This window comes from Leucopleurus acutus, assembly GCF_964270905.1.
Source record: "Leucopleurus acutus genome assembly, chromosome: 10".
Lineage (NCBI taxonomy): Eukaryota > Metazoa > Chordata > Mammalia > Artiodactyla > Delphinidae > Leucopleurus > Leucopleurus acutus.
Window position 1 is genome coordinate 86865951 of NC_139153.1, and position 22185 is coordinate 86888135.

At 37.0% G+C, this 22185-nt stretch overlaps 1 long non-coding RNA gene across 1 annotated transcript in view; it reads left to right on the forward strand.

Moving 5' to 3' along the window:
- The window catches only part of LOC309967720, a 159255-nt gene that overhangs the window by 62853 nt on the left and 74217 nt on the right, over positions 1–22185 (forward strand). Inside the window, exons 2-3 of the long non-coding RNA XR_014326528.1 lie at positions 4960–5060; positions 16742–16848. This is a non-coding gene — a long non-coding RNA (uncharacterized lncRNA). The remainder of the gene's footprint in view (positions 1–4959; positions 5061–16741; positions 16849–22185) is intronic.

Here is a 22185-nt window from a genome sequence, read left to right on the forward strand (position 1 = left end):
AGGAATACAAATTGGAAAAGAAGAAGTAAAACTGTCACTGTTTTCAGGTGACATGATACTATACATAGAGAATCCTAAGGATGCTACCAGAAAACTACTAGAGCTAATCAATAAATTTGGTAAAGTTGCAGGACACAAAATTAATGCACAGAAAATCTCTTGCATTCCTATACACTAAGAATGAAAGATCAGAAAGAGAAATTAAGGAACGATCCCATTCACCACTGCAAGAAAAAGAATAAAATACTGAGGAATAAACCTACCTCGGGAGACAAAAGACCTGTATGCAGAAAACTATAAGACACTGATGAAAGAAATCAAAGATGACACAAACAGATGGAGAGATATACCATGTTCTTTGATTGGGAGAATTAATATTGTGAAAATGACTGTACTACCCAAAGCAATCTACAGATTCATTACAATCCCTATCAAATTACCAGTGGCATATTTTACAGAACTAGAACAAAAAATCTTAAAATTTGTATGGAGATCCAAAAGACCCCGAATAGCCGAAGCAATCCTGAGAAAGAAAAACGGATCTGGAGGAATCATACTCCCTGACTTCAGACTATACTACAATGCTACAGTAATCAAGACAGTATAGTACTGGCACAAAAACAGAAATATAAATCAGTGGAATAGGATAGAAAGCCCAGAGATAAACCCATGCACCCATGGTCAACTAATCTATGACAAAGGAGGCAAGGATATACAATGGAGAAAAGACAGCCTCTTCAATAAGTGGTGCTGGGAAAACTGGATAGCTACATGTCAAAGAATGAAATTACAATACTCCCTAACACCATACACAAAAATAAACTCCAAATGGATGAAGGGCCTAAATGTAAGACCAGACACTATAAAACTCTTAGAGGAAAACATAGGAAGAACACTCTTTGGCATAAATCACAGCAAGATTTTTTTTTGATCCACCTCCTAGAGTAATGGAAACAAAAACAAAAATAAACAAATGGGACCTAATGGAACTTAAAAGCTTTTGCAAAGCAAATGAAACTACAAACAAAGCGAAAAGACAACCCTCAGAATGAGAGAAAATATTTGCAAATGAATCAATGGACAAAGGATTAATCTCCAAAATATATAAAGAGCTCATGCAGCTCAATATTAAAAAAACAAACAATCAAAAAAATGGGCAGAAGACCTCAATAGACTTTTCTCCAAAGAACACATACAGATGGCCAAGAAGCACATGAAAAGCTGCTCAGCATCACTGATTATTAGAGAAATGCAAATCAAAACTACAATGTGTATCACCTCATACCAGTTAGAATGGGCATTATCAGAAAATCTACAAACAACTAATGCTGGAGAGGGTGTTGAGAAAAGGGAACCCTTTTGCACTGTTGGTGGGAATGTAAATTGATACAGCCACTATGGAGAACAGTATGGAGGTTCCTTAAAAAACTAAAAATAGAATTACCTTATGACCCAGCAATCCCACTACTGGGCATGTACCCAGAGAAAGCCATAATTCAAAATGACACATGCACCCCAATATTCATTGCAGCACTAGTTACAATAGCCAGGACATGGAAGCAACCTAAATACCCATCGACAGATGAATGGATAAAGAAGAAGTGGTACATATATACAATGGAATATTACTCAGCCATAAAAAGGAACGAAATTGGGTCATTTGTAGAGATGTGGATGGATCTAGAGAGTGTCATATAGAGTGAAGTAAGTCAGAAAGAGAAAAACAAATATCGTATATTAACGCATATATGTGGAACCTAGAAAAATGGTACAGATGGACCAGTTTGTAGGGCAGAAATAGAGACACCGATGTAGAGAGCAAGTGTATGGACACAAAGGGGGGAAAGTGGTAAGGGGGTGGTGGTGGGACGAATTGGGAGATTGGGATTGACATGCGTACAGTAATATGTGTAAAATAGATAACTAATAAGAACCTGCTGTATAAAAAATAAAATAAAATTCAAAAAAAATACGGAAAAACAAATTGTGGCATATTCCAACAAAAAAATATATTACCCAACCATAAAAACAAATGTACAACTTATGCACATAAAAACAGGGATGAACTTCAAAAACATGTTGAGTGAAAAAAGTCATACATTGGAATATATATTTTTATTACATTTATATTGTTATAAAGCAGACTAACAAATTTAAGTTAATCTCTCAATATTATGTGATAGAAATAAAGTGAGAGAATTGATGAGAAAGAGACTTTAGGAAATTTTCTAGGGTGATGGTGACAATCATTTCTTGTTTAGAATGATGATTTCACTTGTATATAAAACAGTCAACACTCCTTGAACTGAAAACTTAAGGTCTGTGCATTTCATTTTATATCAGTTACACTTTAAATACTCTAGTCTTGCACGGGGATATTTGGACCGTACACATTGCCTCCGTCCTCTGCTGCATCCCTCTCACTCCCTGCCCTGTGGCTCCTCTGATATAAAGAGGGCGGGACACTGTTGGGACTTGCTCTGCTCTCAGCATGTGCAACCCAGGAGTGATTGCCGTTTGCATCATTGTCTACAGAGGGATGGAATTTCATTCTCCAGGCATAGAGATGAGAGATCTGGTCTGTTAGTGTTCTCAGAAGCTTCTGTTGGGATTGGGTGACTAATGCAGAAACTCACCCGTGTGTTTTTTCCTGCTAGCTCTTTTACTTCACTCTCTGCATCCTTGCTTCCTTGCAACACACTCCCAAATCAACTAACTGCATACAAGAATTTGACTACTGCTCTGCTTGGGTAAAAGTCAGGCTAAGGTGTCATTGTATTAAATGTATCTCTTATTCCCTGGTAATATATATATATATATTTTTTTTTTCTTAATACTGATTCTTTCTTTAGCTATAGTATTTTCAATAAAGTGATTGCCCTCATAGTATAACATTTATGTAGAATAACTTGATTAAAACATTTTATGTCTTTCATCAGTAATATTAAGTTATAATCACTAACAGTTTTTTAAAGGTCAGATTTAATTCAGCATGCTTTATATTTTAGCTTGTTAGAGTAACAGCAGAAATGTTTGTTCTGTCCCATGGCATTCCTTTGATACTGGCAAATATCTCATATATCACATTATTTTGTTCAGGTCCTGATTTGTTATTATATATACCTTGAGTATTCCTTTCATATTTACATATTAAAGTCAATAATACAGTTTACATCTTCAGATTCCTTAGCTATAATATCTACCAATTTAAAACTCAAGAGTTTTAAAGTTAAAAGCTTCATGGCTAAAATTTACAAGAACACATTCAAATAATATTTAATTCCTTCAGGCCAGGCAGGTATGATGTCAATTTTGTGAAGTAGCTCAGTGTGTTTTCATTTTTGTCTCTTGATAAACATTTATTTCCCTAAAGATGTCACTTCCGCATTGAGAACAGCTCCCATTCAGCTGGGCTTTATATTTCCTCACTGCTGTATATTCGAAAGAAGAAAGGTTTTGCAGTCTAAGAAAGAGAAATTGGTTCTCCGCCCCACCACCTGCCGGATATGCATCCGTTGAGTACATCTCAACTATTTTGCACTTTAGTTTCCTCATTGGGGCAGATTGAATTTCCCCCAAATGTCACAGCAATACTTCTGTTCTCTCATGCTCTTCCAGAACTTTGCTACTCCCTATGAAGAGGTGAAGCCTCCTTTCCCCCTCCCCTTCACCTTCTGACTTTTCCATTAAATAGAGCATGGTACGAATACAATACATGACTTGCACAGCTAGATTAGAAAGGGCAATATGACTTCCTCTTGGCTCTCTCTGTTTCTCTTGGAATGTTTGCCCTTGAAATCCAGCCACTATCCTGATAGGAAGCCCAGACTAGTTCACTTAGAGAGGTCAAATGGAGAGGCCCACAGGGAGAGGAACCCAGGCTCCTGGCCCACTGTCAACATTAACAGCCAGACACTGAGTGAATGAGATTATTTGATGATGATTTTTTTATTTGATGATTATTTCAGATTATTTGATGATGATTTTTTTTTTTTTTTTTTTTTTGCCCGTGCTCTGCGTTTTGCGGGATCTTAGTTCTCTGACCAGGGATTAAAACTAGGCCACCACAGTGAAAGTGCCCAAGGCCTAACCACTGGACCCCACCAGGGAATTTGCAAGCCTTCCGATGATTCTAATTCCAGCGTTGGGTCTTCCACTGAGGCACACATAATGGAGCAGAGGAAGTTATCTCTGCTGTATCTTGTCTGAACTCCTGAACCACACAATCCATGAGCATAAGAAATGGTTACTTTATGACATTAAATTTGGGGATAGTTTGTTATGCAGCCACAGTAACTGGAAGAGATTTTGGCACATGGAAGTACCAAGGGGTCTGCCGTTACAAAACCTAAAAGTAAGGCCGTGGTTGGGAGCCAAGTGTCATCCCGAAGTTGGAAGGACCTTGGAGAGTCTGCCCTGTCTCTTCCTACTCACAGTCCAGAATAATAACCAAGAACTCACAAGAGTCCTGGTTGTGATCATGACTTGAAGTGCTTCCTGACTTGATGGTAGATCGGAAGATGGAAGTTTGGACGTTATGTAATGGTTACTGGGAAAATAGCATTCTCATTGACAGCATTAGTGCTAAGATCCCACTTTAATGTCCTTCCCATTCTGCTGGTCCCTGACTTGTCTACTTTTGGTACTGAGTTACAGTTTCAACAAAGACAGGAGAAATGATATTAATTCTCTAAACTAATCCTTATTTTGGAAAAAAAATGAACATGATCTTTCGGATGCTTTCACAAATGAAAAGAGATCTCTCCCCATATGTGATGCTACCACATTCCCAATAAATATTTTCAAATCTTTCAAGTCCCTTTTGTTCACTTATCCTTTAAACACATCTCCTTCAATCCCAGAGTTTATAGTAAGAAAATAGCTGACAGGGATATAATATAATTTATTAGTTTTACCATTTTCTGCAGCTTTAAATATTTCATTTTTCTTTCTGTCTAGGTAGTAACTCATCCTGACTGTTCCATCTTTGCAAGTTGAAGAAGCAATGGATGCAAAATTCCCACAGACTCTCAGTTCCTGGATCCTAGCCTGGTGAAAAGGTTAGCTGAAAGGGACATTATTATGATGCTAGCAATAACTCAAGTTTGTGAGCACTGTCTCTTTTTTTATTGCCCTCTTTTGTTTTGATTTCTTCCATCCTTTTCGCTGTCCCTGAAGTAAAAATGCAATTGCCCAGCTGAGTACAGCTAAAGATAACATGGTTCAAGGAGCACCCAGATGATGCCTCCTGTCTTCCAAATAAACCCAACAACAAGAGCCCAGAGAGATTTATCATTGCACTTGGTAAAAGCCCCTTTGGCTTTCTTATTTATTTATTTATTTATTTATTTATTTATTTATTTATTTATTTATATTATGGCTACCCCACCCCCTCACCCTCTTCTTTACACTTTGCGGCTGCTGGTTCCTGTTTATCATTTATTTCGGGGGTACATTTTCATCCATTCGAGAAAAGTGACACCACATCTGTTTCAAGTGACAGCTTCCAAATCGGCTAGTCTATCCTGATTAAATGCATAGGGAATTTCTTTTCTTTTTCCTTAAAAAAAAAAATTATTCACATAGACTAGTTGGGAGGTGGACCTCGGAACATATTAGTCTTGTACTTGTCACAGTTAAAATTTAGTTAATGTTCAAAGCCTTATTGATTGGGGAGATTCTGTATTTCTGAAAATCTTTGCTTAATTGTCTGAAAAGTGAGAGTTACATTTACCAAGGCAATCATTCAGTAAACAAAGGTCACAGTGAGCTATTTGATGGGTTATAATCTTACCCTTAAATAAAACATAAACAGATCATTAGTCAAGCTGTGACCAATAATGTGTGAATAAGTCAAGTGAATATTAAAAATTAACATGGTACAGATTTTGGCAAATACGTATTCTCATTCAATCAGACTTGAAGAGCATAGTAGTAAAAATGGAGAGCGCGGTAGCAATAATTGCTTATGCCTTTAAAAACTAAAATATAAGGACTTCCTCCTCATATGGAATTATATTAATTAGTTAACAATGCTGAGAAAATAGGATTAAAAGACAGTCTTACCTCTGTGCATTTAATGGTTAAACTTTTGTTTAAAAAATCAAAATTAAAAAATTGCAAATATCAGCTAGGGAATGGGTACATCTTTCACGATGTCAGATGGTTCTACCTGGTTAGTCTCCTCTGTATCGGGAACAATAGTAATTTGGACAAAGGCAACTCTTTAGGGCCCTCGGCCTTCTTGTCTCTCCTTCACGCCTGAGGAGAATTTTTTAATCTGCATCACTGGATATATCAATGACATTGTTTTTTTGAATTGTTTGCATTTGTTTTTCCACCTTTAATAATTGGCTGTTATAACAGACAGTCCAAGATGTCCATCTCAAGCCACTGTCTGAAATGTCTAAAGACTCATGGAGTCATATTCAATTTAAAGACCTGTTTTCAAAACTAGGAAGAGAAGGAGAAAATGAAATTGGAATCAATGACAGTGGTCTTGCTTACACAGCTCCCATCCTGGTGCTGTGTGTGGGGCAGTGTGCACTACAATGCCCTTGGCAGCCCAGATCTCTGCACAGGCCCTGGTCGTGCTGCAGAATTGGGTGAGAGAAAGAGATCTTCTGGTTCACACTTAGGCTTAGCTGGTATCTCCCAAACATGATCCTGTGATAAGGTAGCTGAGCCCTCTGTTTGTACCAGCTTCAGACACACCCTGTTATCAAGTCTTCTCCATGAAATTCCAGAGCCTATTAGAAAACCCAGATGGCTCTGCTCTCCTCACAGTGAGTTCTTCTCCGAGACCTTTATTGTTCTTTCCTGCCCCCAGATTTCAGTCATGGCCACCCCAACCCAGTCACCAAATCTCAGAGTCAGTTTTAAAGCTTCCTTCCCAGAAGGTCCCCAGAATCCAAAGAAAAACTGCCTTGTGCCTGCTGAGAGCTATGCCACCCAAGGACAGTTAGGAATGGTGACACTGGCTAAGCTATAGAAAAGTGACGCCTTACAGATTTACATTAATTAAAATAGATCATTCAGCAGGTTTAGAATGAGTCAAAAAAAATTTGCACACAAATGACCTTTTACCTATGATGCTGAACAGAGAAGCTCTGGCAGGATTTTGAAAGCTCACCTTACCAGGAGACCTATTTTATTGGCCTAGTAAAGTTTTTGTTACATTATTTCATTTTACTGTCAAGAGCCCAAATATGTGATATAGACAGATGTTCCTCTTCTAATAGACTCCAACCTCACAAATTAAAAAAAAAAAAAATCAATATATGAGCATATACAACTACAAATATAGTAAATACAGTGTGAACCAAATATAAAAGTAAATAATTAGAAAAAGAAAATGGAAAAAAATACAATAAATGTTAGTAGCAACCAAATAGTTGTGAGATAATGCATTAATCCTCTTTATTATTATTCTCAGAAATGAATGTGTTTTATTTTTAAATTAGAAAAATAATAATTTGGCAATCAACACACAAAAGTATAATTGTGGTTTCTCTTTATTGTGGTGTTTTTGAAAGCACAAGTAATACAAATCTCAAAAATAAGGAAGTACATGGTCTAAAATATAGAACTGTAAGGTTTGTTGTATTGCTCCCTGGTGTGACTTTTTCAGGAGCCTATCTCTGCAAATAGATGAAAATTTTTATTTTAATGAGAAAAAAAGGTAGTTGCCCTTCACATAGTTCTTCTCAAATATTCTTAGCTTGTATTTACCCTCAGGTATGAATATGTCACCCGTTAATTTATGTCAAACTTCTTAAATTTTTATTTTCAGCCTATAAGTCTTTAGATGGAAATGTGTTCTCAGTTTTTTATTTACAACTATGTGAAACTTTACAGACCCTAAAATTACCTCCTTTGCTGTGTCGCAAGTGTTTTTAGTATTCTTGGCTTTGGCACCCTCCATAATGTTTTGTGTTGCTCTTATAATGTCACTTCGTCTTTCACTTTCCAAAATCATAGGTCTCGCTTTCATTTTTTCAGTGTAATTTCCTATTGCTCAAATTCCTTCATAATTTTACTTGCCTTCTCTAGGACTGTTAAACCTCCCTAGTAGGAGTGCTGACCAGACCTGTGTAAGAAGTGTTTGTCCACTGTGTCTTTCTCGTTTTTTCAAATTTGGGTAAGAGAGTGCATCTGGTATTATTTCTAATGCCTCTCTTAAAAATGCCTCAGTGAAAAAATTCAAGTTGATTGTTTCCCAGATGCTTCCTGTCCCATGAGAATCTACAAACCGAAGTGGTGGCCCATAATGCATTGCCTTGGCAGGTAGGCGGGTGGGGTGATCCAGGGCAGCTGCAGTGGTTCTGGGAGCTGGGGACTGAGTGCAGGTAATAGAAGCACCATTGTTCCTCAGAGCCTCTTCAAGCGTCTTCTGTCATTCCCTTGGCGTTGTCAGTCCATTTGCAGAGTGACATTGGTGTTAGAGCATGGCATTTAATAAAGAAATCGATCCTATATAGAAGCTTCATCTTCATGGACAAGATTAGAGAATACAAATCCAAGCAATAGGCATCTGGAGGATCTGTTGACATTGGCCTGGAGTATCAGCCAGAGGGGGAGAGGGAGCTTTTTTAAGCTCAAGCAAGTGTACAGTAAGGGAGACATGCCTACATTCCCTGACTTCGTATTTGAAGAAGACCCCAATTTTGAAATCGTGGAAAACCCCCAGTATTGAAGATATGATGTAGTTAATCTGGTAATTTGTTCAAGATAAGTTGTACAACTAATCAGAAGTATCAACTTAAACATACATTTCACAACTGTCAAATGCTCTTTTAATTCTGATTCCAAATAGATTACTGGGTCACACTGGGTGTAACAAAAAAAGTGAAAGAAAATAAAAGATTTATAGACGGGTTTTGACATCATAATTCTGCTCTCCAAATGCCCCTTTCTGCTTTCATTTTCTATCCAGTTAAATAAACAATCTGGACAGGGCTTGATTAAAGTGAGAGAGACAGAAAAACAATCCAGGTAATTTCTGAGCAATTTCAAAATGTTAACAGTATTCTCCCATTGATAACTGGTATTTTGCAGATGCTTAATTTCTAATTAGCACTGGTTCATAAACAATGTAGCTCTGGTCCCCAAGGCTTTACCCAACCTATCGTTTATATGCCAACAAACAACTAAATGTGTCTAAATGTGTTTGTTGGCCTCAGTATTTTAGGTTATCCTGGAGTGGATAATGTTATGGAGAGATTAAGATTAAGAAATTCATATTTAATCATTTTATTTGGCATATATATATGTATATATATACAGTTGTTGCTGAACTGTAGCAAATGAATTAACTTTGTAAATTGAATTATCTTTTGATAAAGATAATCAGTAGATGCTAAAATCACTGGGTAAATGATGTTAGGATACTGCATATTCTTTGGGTTTAAAAATACCACTCACAATTTTTTATGTATATTTTTTTCTTTATTGAGAAACTTAAGACTTGGGTACATCAAATAAAGCCAATTTCTGGGAGATTTATTATAAATTGAATGGATACCTTTACAGTGGACAGATCTTGTAGTGTCACCTTAACCAAGTGATCAAATTTATCTTCACCAATAGGGAAATAAAACTTAAGTGCCATGTGATGTAAGGCAATACAAACAAACAAAAATACACAACATCCCCTATATGGTGTTTTGTTGTTTTTTTGTTTTTTTTTTTGTGGTACACGGGCCTCTCCCTGCTGTGGCCTCTCCCGTTGCGGAGCACAGGCTCCGGACGTGCAGGCTCAGCAGCCATGGCTCACGGGCCCAGCCACTCCACGGCATGTGCAATCTTCCCGGACCGGGGCACGAACCCGCGTCCCCGGCATCGGCAGGCAGACTCCCAACCACTGCGCCACCAGGGAAGCCCCCTTATATGGTGTTTTCGTCAAGAAAAAGTTAGTATAAATGTAGTCAGTCATGAGAAAACGGTCAAAGAGAGCCAAACTATAGGAAAATCTGCATGAAAGTTGTCCTGAAGTCTTCAAAAAATTCATGTCATGTCTCAACACTGTGGAATAACATAGATATAGTTAAATTAATTTTAATGGTGTTTTCTTTGTATTGTGGGTTTGTAGGAAAATGTTCTTATTCTCAAGAAATGCATAATGAAGTATTTAGAGGTGAATTGTCATCATGTCTGCAAATTACTTCCAAATGGTTGACCTCCACCATTAACAACAAAAGTATTAAAACATACAGATAGAAGGAAAGCAATAATGGCAAGATATTCGTTATTAGTGAAAATAGTGAAGGGCAGATGAATGTTCATTGTCCTGTATTTCAACTTTGCATTTAGTAGATGCTGAGTGATATCTCCTACCCATAGCTGAAAGATTTGAAAATAGATGAGCTGAAGCCAGCTTAGGGACATTTATTTCCTTTCAGGGTTTCTCAGGGAGCTGTGTGTGCAATTCATTTATAGCCAGGTGTCTATTAATGGCTTCAGATTGTTTAGAGGGTAAGCACCAAATAGATATGGCAGTTAGACATCTGGGAGTGAAATTTGTAGCATATGTGACTATAAAACTATGAATATACATGCACATGGGTGGATAAGAGAGAGAATATGTATGTATATATCAGTATATGATGTTTATAACAGTAGTAAATTTAGAAAGAGCTATTTATAATTAAGGACATATTGAATAGCTTTAGATCATCTATAAGAGTGTGCACATTCGTACCCGTTCATGATTTCCAAAGGCAGGGGAATGATAGGAAAATCAATACCACTCTAGTTGATTATAAGAGTCTGGAAAGATTAGCTTGAACGTTTTCACAGACTAAATGACAATATAGCAAATAAAAAACGTTGAGGTCAAATAAAAGGCAACCCTAATTCCCACACCTTTGTGAACAGTGCTGAGATCATTTCTTGGGCGCGTCATAGAACCAGCAAACATGGATGCTTGCTTGCATATTTCACCTCTTTATGGCACAGGAAGCTCCTGTCCTATTTACCTCAAACCCTCTGTAAGACCAGCAAAAGAAATGGTTCTTTTATTTTCCAGTTCATTTCCTATTTCAATTTATTGTATAAGAAAAACCTTGATATTATGAAGTACCAGCATAAGAATTAAAATCAACTTGAAATTTCTTTGGATAAAGGAAGAGTGATTGCCTTGGCCATCTGTTAAATATTTTCGAATAGGTCTGGCAGATTACTGCATCTGCCCTTGTCTTTCCTTATAGCTTTATAAGCTTTAAAGGTCAATTGTGATGGTGTTTATTAAAGAAAAGGACAAGGGAATTTGTTTCACCTTTAAATCTTTCACATACTTTGCATTAAGCTATCTTCTGAAGACATATAACCCATTAAAGCAAATCTGGTTACAATTGTGGATTACAAAGCTTGTATAGTTTTTCTTCATTACAGAAGGATTTGTTTTCTTTTTAATTACTACAGGTTAAAGTATGAGTATAATTGAAAATTGAGAAAAATATTAAGTAAGTGTATCTTGAATCTGTTTCAATCATTAACCAGCAATGATATCCTTCCTTAAGCATCAGTTAACCAAAAAGACACTTCAGAATTTTGCAGATATTAAATATCACTCAATCAAGTCCAAAAACAAACATAGAATATGCATCCTAATGAGTGTTACCTTTCAAAGTGGAAAAATGAATCATTTTAATTTATTGAGTGCTTTGTATGTCCCAGGCTCAATACTAGATGCTTTTCTAAGTAAATTACTTCTAACCCAAAAGAAAACTCTTAACATTTAGGTACATATTTCAGGTGGTTCAAAGCATTTCTGGAAACTATTTTGCGGGGGAATTAAGTTAGATACATTGGCAAAGGAGACTGAGAAGCAATGCCCAGAGACATAGGCAAACGTCCAGGAGAAAGTGGCACAGTGAGAGTGAAAAACAGAGAAAGCCTTCCAGAAGTCACGAATGCCAACTGGGTCAAATGCTGCTGAGAGAGTAAGATGATCCTGGCCTAGATCCACTGGACTTACTGTCATAAGCGTCACAGGTGGTCAATTTGGAGGAACGGTGAGGACAAGAGCCAGACTAGAGTTGCTTGAGGAGTGAAGAGAGAGAGTTGGTTTCAGTATTGAGAACTTCCTATCTTTCGGAACTGACAATGAAATGGACTACTTAGGAGATAATGTGTTTCCAGTCAACAGAAATGCTCAAGGTGATTTTCAGTTTTTAAGGATGTTATAACATGGGTTTAAGCTCCCGTGGGGAGGTGAAAAAGGAGATGCTGTTTTTAATATCTGAATTCTTTGGAGAAATGGCCACTTTATGCGAACTAGAGAAGACTTAGGGATTATGTTTATATTCCTATACATTTCCATCAGAATTTCTTGTTCTTTAAATACTACATTAGCAGTTACAGATTAAGATTGAGACATACAGATTCAGAGAACCTCCTGTGAGATTAAACAAACTAAACTCCTGGCTAACTAGAAGGCAAAAAGAATAAGAAATGTCTGAGAAATTATAACAGAAACATTATCCCTCAAAATTATTAGGAAAAATGAGATTTGGCTGAGAAGAGATATACTTCCAAATATAATATGGAATAATAATGCCTTTAAAGGGAATAAAAATAAGAACGAAACAGAAAGCGGAAAAAAACTTCGGCTTGAAGAAATTGACATGTCAGTAAACAAATATAGTATTTGGAGTTACAGAATTAAACATATGTCTATATAATCAAAAGATGAGTTGTAACAGCCCAAGGTGTTAAGGTCATTGAATAGCAAAGGTTTTAAGGTCATTCTGGACAACAGTACATCTCACAATAGGAGAGATCCTATTTGAAAACAAAATATTTGGAATCCCTTGTCCTAGGCTTCCCATAGCAAAGATAACACTTATTGCTAATAGGTATATGGTTACAAGATTAACTAAAAATACTTATGAATATCTACTATGTCCTTGACTTAATAGAGCCAGTGTTCTAATGCAAGAGATCAAAAACGCCAGATTATTAAGTAAAATGTATAGTATGCTAAAGAGTAATAAGCACCGAGAAGAAAAAAGTAAAACTAGATAAGATATGCGGTGTCAAGGGACAGGACCAACCATCCTCTCTTTATAAATAATTTCAGTGCCAAAAATGCCATGTATAAGGGCAGGTTGGACAGCTTTATCCAACAGTTTCTATTAGTCCTTCTGCAAACTTCCTCAATTAGAAACACAATAAATTTCTTCAGATGTGCCCATTATGTAAGCCCAGCCTGATTCTCATCGTCAGTTCCATGCTTTAAACTACTTCACTACCCCTAATATCTTCCCATATAAAGAAATTTTGAAGCTGCTGATGAAGTGAGTGTATGAGAAGCCAAAATATAATGAAAATGTTGCTTGGTAAGCATATGTTTGGAACAAAGAGATCTGAGTGTATTAAATATTAATAAACAGCCTGAGTAGATCAGGCGAACATAACCAGATATACTCATTTCACAGTAGAAATAATCTTGTCAATGACACCATAATAAGATTAATCTTGACTTAGATTTTCCGTAACTGAGATAGTCCTCAGATGGGCACTATCGTCAATTCATTTCGAGCGTTTTTTTCCATGCTTCCATCAGGCTGACCATCCCTGTTTTTGATTAACAGTTTCTTCATTTACAAACAAGTAATAACTCTACTAAAGTTATTATGATGTCTCATTGTTCCAGGACACTTGGCACAAACTGGCTGTGCTTTGCTTTTACATTTTAATGGAGAGTAAATTGTTTTCTGTTCTCTGAGTTCTTGGGGAGCTGGATGATCTTCATGTACAGACAGAAAGTTTAAGCTGATGATCTCTGGTCTCTCTGATGTCTTTAGGAAGTTCTTCCTGTAATACCCAAAGAGTAATGCTGCAAGCTTCTGTCCCATAGATTTTGGAAGCCCATTCTTCTACCGAGTCCTCTCGAGAAGTGACTACTGTGAACTCTCAAAGTCCATGATGGTGGTCACTTGTCACTTTAGCCTCCTAATCTGCAAAAGCATTTAACTTTGAACCCTTGTAGATTAATTTTTCGATATTTCTGCCACTTGCTCTGCCAGAAATTGCTTTACCCCAGGTATGGACACAACTAGTCTCTTAATTGCCCAAAGCATAGCTTCCACTAAGCTATCTGTAAGACCACTTTGAAGGAGGCTGGGGAATAACAAAAGTAAAATATAGAGAGTGACTTCAACTGTTGGGATGTGTCTTCTGGGTCTAGCTAGGGCAGGAGGCAATCCTCCTAGCCACCACTTCAAACCTTCCTCCCTCCTTTCCTGCCTGAAATGATTGATATGAGACTAGCTATTTCCCCTCAGGGAGAATTACTGCAAAACAAAGAGTTTGGAGGTGGCTTTCAAATAGAAACACATGTATATTTTCCAATATCTGCCCTATTCTGTCTGAAATTACACCACACACCTGATGCCAACTCTTCAGTACATTTTGTGCTATGCTAAGTCCCATAGAGTTTCTTTTTTGCAATTTTCCTCCAAGATGAGATTTTAAAAGTTCAAGTCATCAGGATTTTACCTGCTATATTTCCCTTCTGATTCCACCACATAATTCTTCAGAACTGAGGGTATTTAAATATAAATTTATTCTTCAGCCTCCAGTGGTGTCACTTTCTTACAGCTGGCAGACTGCCAGGTTGCTCTGACCCTTTCTTGTTGTCAGTCTAAAAGTGGTGCGTGGTGTCAGTCTTCTACTAGCAAGAAGTCTGTCCCCTACCTATGACTATCTCCATCTCTCACTCTCTAAAGATTTCAGTCCATGGCTCTAAGAATAAAGTTTGTTTAAGGGGTGTCAAAAGGTATGAGGAAAACCATAGACAGCTGAAATGTCCGTATGTTCCATGCACCACTCTCAAAAATGCATGGGTTATATGCCTGCAAGATAGAATATGATTTAATCTTTCTTTAAAAGACAAGGCAAGGAAAATATTTTAATATCATTATACTTTACTGGTGGAAAAATCATGATTCCCTGAAATGTTACATAATGTTTTGTGTAAAATGGGAAATTTACCAGAAAGTACTATGGTAATTTGGAGGCTACATACTCATAGTTTCTTCCAATTCTAATTTGTCCTTTCCTGGTAGTCAGCAAGATCCTAATGCTTTGCTTGACTACTCAAAGAGGTGACTTCTTTTCACTAAATTAAATCAATTTCCATTTGCTCCTGGTCTAGGAAATTTTATTTTCTCTTTATTTAATTTTCAATTCGTTCTTCCCAGAGCATAAATCAATGTCTTCCTTTGATTTCATGGCAGGTATTCCTATTTCTTTTGCATTATAGTAGAGTCAGGAAAAAAATCATTATATTAAACATCATTCCAAGCTTTGAAGCTATAGTGGTGCAAAAGCAATCAATATCAGGACATTTCTAACTCTTACAGAAGATACCAAAACCTTAATATACAAGTAGAAGAATACTTTAGAAGCAATAATTAGAGAACCTTGGTAGGCTTACAATTTTAGTACAATATCATAGAGAAGACATAACATAAACCAAGAAGAAAATTATTCATGTCTTAACTCTCAGAAAATCTTATGTCATAGGGATGATTTTATTAAGATTCTACTCCTCTTTGTCCTGCATAATTCTACCTGCCTTGGTTTAGATTTGGAATTGGTATTGTATTAGTTTTCTAGGGCTGCCATTACAAAGTACAAGATGGGGTGGCTTAAACAACAGAAATTTGTTTTCTCACAATTCTGGAGGCTAGAAGTCCAAAGACCAAAGTGTAACGAGGGTTGGTTTCTTCAGAGCCCTCTCTCCTCGGCTTATAGACAACCATTTTCTCCTCCCTGTGTCTTTACAAGGTGTCCTCTCTGTGTATCTGTCTCCTAATATCTTCTTATAAAGACACTAGTCATATTGGATGGGGTCCCACCCTAGAGACCTCATTTAATCTAATTTCCACTGTAAATACTCTATCTTCAAATCGAGTCACATACTGAGAGACTGGGGGTTCAAACTTCAACATATGAATTAGGGGGTGAGGGTGCAATTCAGCCCATTAACAGGTACAATGATCCCTAGAGAGCATTCTGTGTGGCCCCGCAGAGATCACAGAGACATTTTGCTAGGAAGCCAAACACTGAAATGAATTTCAAATTCATGTTTTAGACCTGATGAAAGGTAAATATATAGAAAATAGAAATGCATACTTGTAACCATATGTATCAAAACACTGGTGAATAAATGAAAACCTTAGTTTTAACCTTTTCCCATTACGTAGTATACAAGTGTTTTAACCCTCTCTCCATCCCCCTACTCTCTCAAGCACTCACACTCCCCTTTCAACATCCAGAACTATTTGCATGGGCAGTATGAACATACAGCCTTGATGTTTGTTCTCTTATTAAAAAGAGTGGTTACTTTTTACTAATTCAGTCAATATCCTATCAATTCCAAGTATTCTCTTATCATTAATTTATAATCTTCATGGTACATAAATAAATTTTCATTCCTCTTAAAAGTATTTACCTGATACAAAAATCATGGATTTAAAAGTACAAAATTTGTTTAAAATTATTATTTAGCTTTGAACAACAGAGCTCATCATTAAATGGGATTTTAAAGTCATAACTCATTTATACCAGTTGATACATTCATAGAGTACTTAAAAAAAAAACTAGAGTAATGACTTCTTGTCAGAGTCTTGTGTCTGTGGGTATTATAAATCTGCAAGTTTAATCCAGGTGACAAGGAGTAGTGATGAGAAGGACCAAGAGGTAAGATGTTTCTTCTTTTTTTTTTTTTTAGCTGTGCGGCATGTGGGATCTTAGTTCTCCGACCAGGTATTGAACCCACACCCCTTGCACTGGAAGCACAGAGTCTCAACCACTAGACCACCAGGGAAGTCCCAAGAGGTAAGATGTTTAGACGTGTACTTCAGTAGTTTCAAAACCACTTTAAAAGTCCTCTCAAACAAATTTATAAGTGCAGTTTTTAACTGAGACCCTCTTAAAGAAATAGCAGTAAAGCACTTTATATTCAGTGCAGTGAAATTAGTAGAAAGTGTAACAGTATGATGAATAATTGCTAAACTCCAATCTTTTTACGTGGAAAGTACGTTACTTTTTTTTCTTTAACATCTTTATTGGGGTATAATTGCTTTACAATGGTGTGTTAGTTTCTGCTTTATAACAAAGTGAATCAGTTATACATATACATATGTTCCCATATCTCTTCCCTCTTGCGTCTCCCTCCCTCCCACCCTCCCTATCCCACCCCTCCAGGCGGTCACAAAGCACCAAGCTGATATCCCTGTGCTATGTGGCTGCTTCCCACTAGCTATCTACCTTACGTTTGGTAGTGTATATATGTCCGTGCCTCTCTCTTGCTTTGTCACAGCTCACCCTTCCCCCTCCCCATATCCTCAGGTCCGTTCTCCAGTAGGTCTGTGTCTTTATTCCTGTCTTACCCCTAGGTTCTTCATGACTTTTTTTTTTCTTAAATTCCATATATATGTGTTAGCATACGATATTTGTCTTTCTCTTTCTGACTTACTTCACTCTGTATGACAGACTCTAGGTCTATCCACCTCATTACAAATAGCTCAATTTCATTTCTTTTTATGGCTGAGTAATATTTCATTGTATATATGTGCCACATCTTTTTTTTTTTAACATCTTTATTGGGGTATAATTGCTTTACAATGGTGTGTTAGTTTCTGCTTTATAACAAAGTGAATCAGTTATACATATACATATGTTCCCATGTCTTCCCTCTTGCGTCTCCCTCCCTCCCACCCTCCCTATCCCACCCCTCCAGGCTGTCACAAAGCACCGAGCCAATATCCCTGTGCTATGCGGCTGCTGCCCACTAGCTATCTACCTTACTACGTTTGTTAGTGTGTATATGTCCATGACTCTCTCTCGCCCTGTCACAGCTCACCCTTCCCCCTCCCCATATCCTCAAGTCCGTTCTCCATAGGGCTGCGTCTTTATTCCTGTCTTACCCCTAGGTTCTTCATGACATTTGTTTTTCTTAAATTCCATATATATGTGTTAGCATACGGTATTTGTCTTTTTCTTTCTGACTTACTTCACTCTGTATGACAGACTCTAGGTCTATCCACCTCATTACAAATAGCTCAATTTCATTTCTTTTTATGGCTGAGTAATATTCCATTGTATATACGTGCCACATCTTCTTTATCCATTCATCCGATAATGGGCACTTAGATTGTTTCCATCTCCGGGCTATTGTAAATAGAGCTGCAATGAACATTCTGGTACAAGACTCTTTTTGAATTATGGTTTTCTCAGGGTATATGCCCAGTAGTGGGATTGCTGGGTCATATGGTAGTTCTATTTGCAGTTTTTTAAGGAACCTCCGTACTGTTCTCCATAGTGGCTATATCAATTTACATTCCCACCAGCAGTGCAAGAGTGTTCCCTTTTCACCACACCCTCTCCAGCATTTATTGTTTCTAGATTTTTTGATGATGGCCATTCTGACTGGTGTGAGATGATATCTCATTGTAGTTTTGATTTGCATTTCTCTAATGATTAATGATGTTGAACATTCTTTCATGTGCTTGTTGGCAATCTGTGTATCTTCTTTGGAAAAATGTCTATTTAGGTCTTCTGCCCATTTTTGGATTGGGTTGTTTGTTTTTTTGTTATGAGCTGCTTGTAAATTTTGGAAATTAATCCTTTGTCAGTTGCTTCATTTGCAAATATTTTCTCCCATTCTGTGGGTTGTCTTTTGGTCTTGTTTATGGTTTCCTTTGCTGTGCAAAAGCTTTTAAGTTTCATTAGGTCCCATTTGTTTATTTTTGTTTTTATTTCCATTTCTCTAGGAGGTGGGTCAAAAAGGATCTTGCTCTGATTTATGTCACAGAGTGTTCTGCCTATGTTTTCCTCTAAGAGTTTGATAGTTTCTGGCCTTACATTTAGGTCTTTAATCCACCTTGAGCTTATTTTTGTGTATGGTGTTAGGGAGTGATCTAATCTCATACTTTTACATGTACCTGTCCAGTTTTCCCAGCACCACTTATTGAAGAGGCTGTCCTTTCTCCACTGTACATTCCTGCCTCCTTTATCAAAGATAAGGTGACCATATGTGCGTGGGTTTATCTCTGGGCTTTCTATCCTGTTCCATTGATCTATCTTTCTGTTTTTTTATGCCAGTACCATACTGTCTTGATTACTCTAGGTTTGTAGTATAGTCTGAAGTCAGGGAGCCTGATTCCTCCAGCTCCGTTTTTCTTTCTCAAGATTGCTTTGGCTATTCGGGGTCTTTTGTGTTTCCATACAAATTGTGAATTTTTTGTTCTAGTTCTGTGAAAAATGCCATTGGTGGTTTGATAGGGATTGCATTGAGTCTGTAGATTGCTTTGGGTAGTAGAGTCATTTCACAATGTTGATTCTTCCAATCCAAGAACATGGTATATCTCTCCATCTGTTTGTATCATCTTTAATTTCTTTCATCAGTGTCTTATAAATTTCTGCATACAGGTCTTTTGTCTCCTTAGGTAGGTTTATTCCTAGATATTTTATTCTTTTTGTTGCAATGGTAAATGGGAGTGTTTTCTTGATTTCACTTTCAGATTTTTCATCATTTGTGCATAGGAATGCAAGAGATTTCTGTGCATTAATTTTGTATCCTGCAACTTTACCAAATTCATTGATTAGCTCCAGCAGTTTTCTGGTAGCATCTTTAGGATTCTCTGTGTATACTATCATGTCATCTGCAAACAGTGACAGCTTTACTTCTTCTTTTCCGATTTGGATTCCTTTTATTTCCTTTTCTTTGATTGCTGTGGCTAAAACTTCCAAAACTATATTGAATAAGAGTGGTGAGAGTGGGCAACCTTGTCTTGTTCCTGATCTTAGTGGAAATGCTTTCAGTTTTTCACCGTTGAGAACAATGTTGGCTGTGGGTTTGTCGTATATGGCCTTTATTATGTTGAAGAAAGTTCCCTCCATGTCTACGTTCTGCAGGGTTTTTATCATAAATGGGTGTTGAATTTTGTCAAAAGCTTTCTCTGCATCTATTGAGATGATCATATGGTTTTTCTCCTTCAGTTTGTTAATATGGTTTATCACATTGATAGATTTGCGTATATTGAAGAATCCTTGCATTCCTGGAATAAACGCCACTTGATCATTGTGTATGATCCTTTTAATGTGCGGTTGGATTCTGTTTGCTAGTATTTTGTTGAGGATTTTTGCATCTATGTTCATCAGTGATACTGGCCTGTAGTTTTCTTTCTTTGGGACATCCTTGTCTGGTTTTGGTATCAGGGTGATGGTGGCCTCGAGAATGAATTTGGGAGTGTTTCTCCCTCTGCTATATTTTGGAAGAGTTTCAGAAGGATAGGTGTTAGCTCTTCTCTAAATGTTTGATAGAATTCGCCTGTGAAGCCATCTGGTCCTGGGCTTTTGTTTGTTGGAAGATTTTTCATCACAGTTTCAATTTCAGTGCTTGTGATTGGTCTGTTCATATTTTCTGTTTCTTCCTGATTCAGTCTTGGCAGGTTGTGCATTTCTAAGAATTTGTCCATTTCTTCCAGGTTGTCCATTTTATTGGCATAGAGTTGCTTGTAGTAATCTCTCATGATCTTTTGTATTTCTGCAGTGTCAGTTGTTGCTTCTCCTTTTTCATTTCTAATTCTATTGATATGAGTCTTCTCCGTTTTTTTCTTGATGAGTCTGGCTAATGGTTTATCTATTTTGTTTATCTCCTCAAAGAACCAGCTTTTAGTTTTATTGATCTTTGCTATTGTTTCCTTCATTTCTTTTTCATTTATTTCTGATCTGATTTTTATGATTTGTTTCCTTCTGCTAACTTTGGGGTTTTTTTGTTCTTCTTTCTCTAATTGCCTTAGGTGCAAGGTTAGGTTGTTTATTTGAGATGTTTCCTGTTGCTTAAGGTGGGCTTGTATTGCTATAAACTTCCCTCTTAGAACTGCTTTTGCTGCATCCCATAGATTTTGGGTCGTCGTGTCTCCATTGTCATTTGTTTCTAGGTATTTTTTTATTTCCTCTTTGATTTCTTCAGTGACCACTTTGTTATTAAGTAGTGTATTGTTTAGCCTCCATGTGTTTGTATTTTTTACAGATCTTTTCCTGTAATTGATATCTAGTCTCATGGCATTATGGTCGGAAAAGATACTTGATACAATTTAAATATTCTTAAATTTACCAAGGCTTGATTTGTGACCCAAGATATGATCTCTCCTGGAGAATGTTCCATGAGCACTTGAGAAAAATGTGTATTCTGTTGTTTTTGGGTGGAGTGGCCTATAAATATCAATTAAGTCCATCTTGTTTAATGTATCATTTAAAGCTTGTGTTTCCTTATTTATTTTCATTTTGGATGATCTGTCCATTGGTGAAAGTGGGGTGTTAAAGTCCCCTACTATGTATGTGTTACTGTCGATTTCCCCTTTTATGGCTGTTAGTATTTGCCTTATTCATTGAGATGCACCTATGTTGGGTGCATACATATTTACAATTGTTATATCTTCTTCTTGGATCAATCCCTTGATCATTATGTAGTGTCCTTCTTTGTCTCTTCTAATAGTCTTTATTTTAAAGTCTATTTTGTCTGATATGAGAATTGTTACTCCAGCTTTCTTTTGGTTTCCATTTGCATGGAATATCTTTTTCCATCCCCTTAGTTTCAATCTTTATGTGTCTCTAGGTCTGAAGTAGCTCTCTTGTAGACAGCATATATATGGGTCTTGTTTTTGTATCCATTCAGCCAATCTGTGTCATTTGGTGGGATCATTTAGTCCATTTACATTTAAGGTAATTATCGATATGTATGTTCCTTTTCCCATTTTCTTAATTGTTTTGGGTTGTTATTATAGGTCTTTTCCTTCTTTTGTGTTTCTTGCCTAGTTACATGTTTATATAATATCAAATATCCACATGTTTAAGAAGATTCAATGATCACTTAATTAATGCTCAATAATTTGTCACTCCAGGTTGGAACAGAGTTACTGATATTTAGCATTACACAAAAATATAGATGATTGATATATTCACTTTTTATCAGCAAATTCAGGCACCCTTTAAACCCACTTTTTTTTAATTAATTAATTTATTTGTGGTTTTTTTTGCGGTTCGCGGGCCTCTCACTGTCGTGGCCTCTCCCGTTGCGGAGCACAGGCTCCGGACGCGCAGGCTCAGCGGCCATGGCTCATGGGCCTAGCCGCTCCGCGGCATGTGGGATCTTCCCGGACCGGGGCA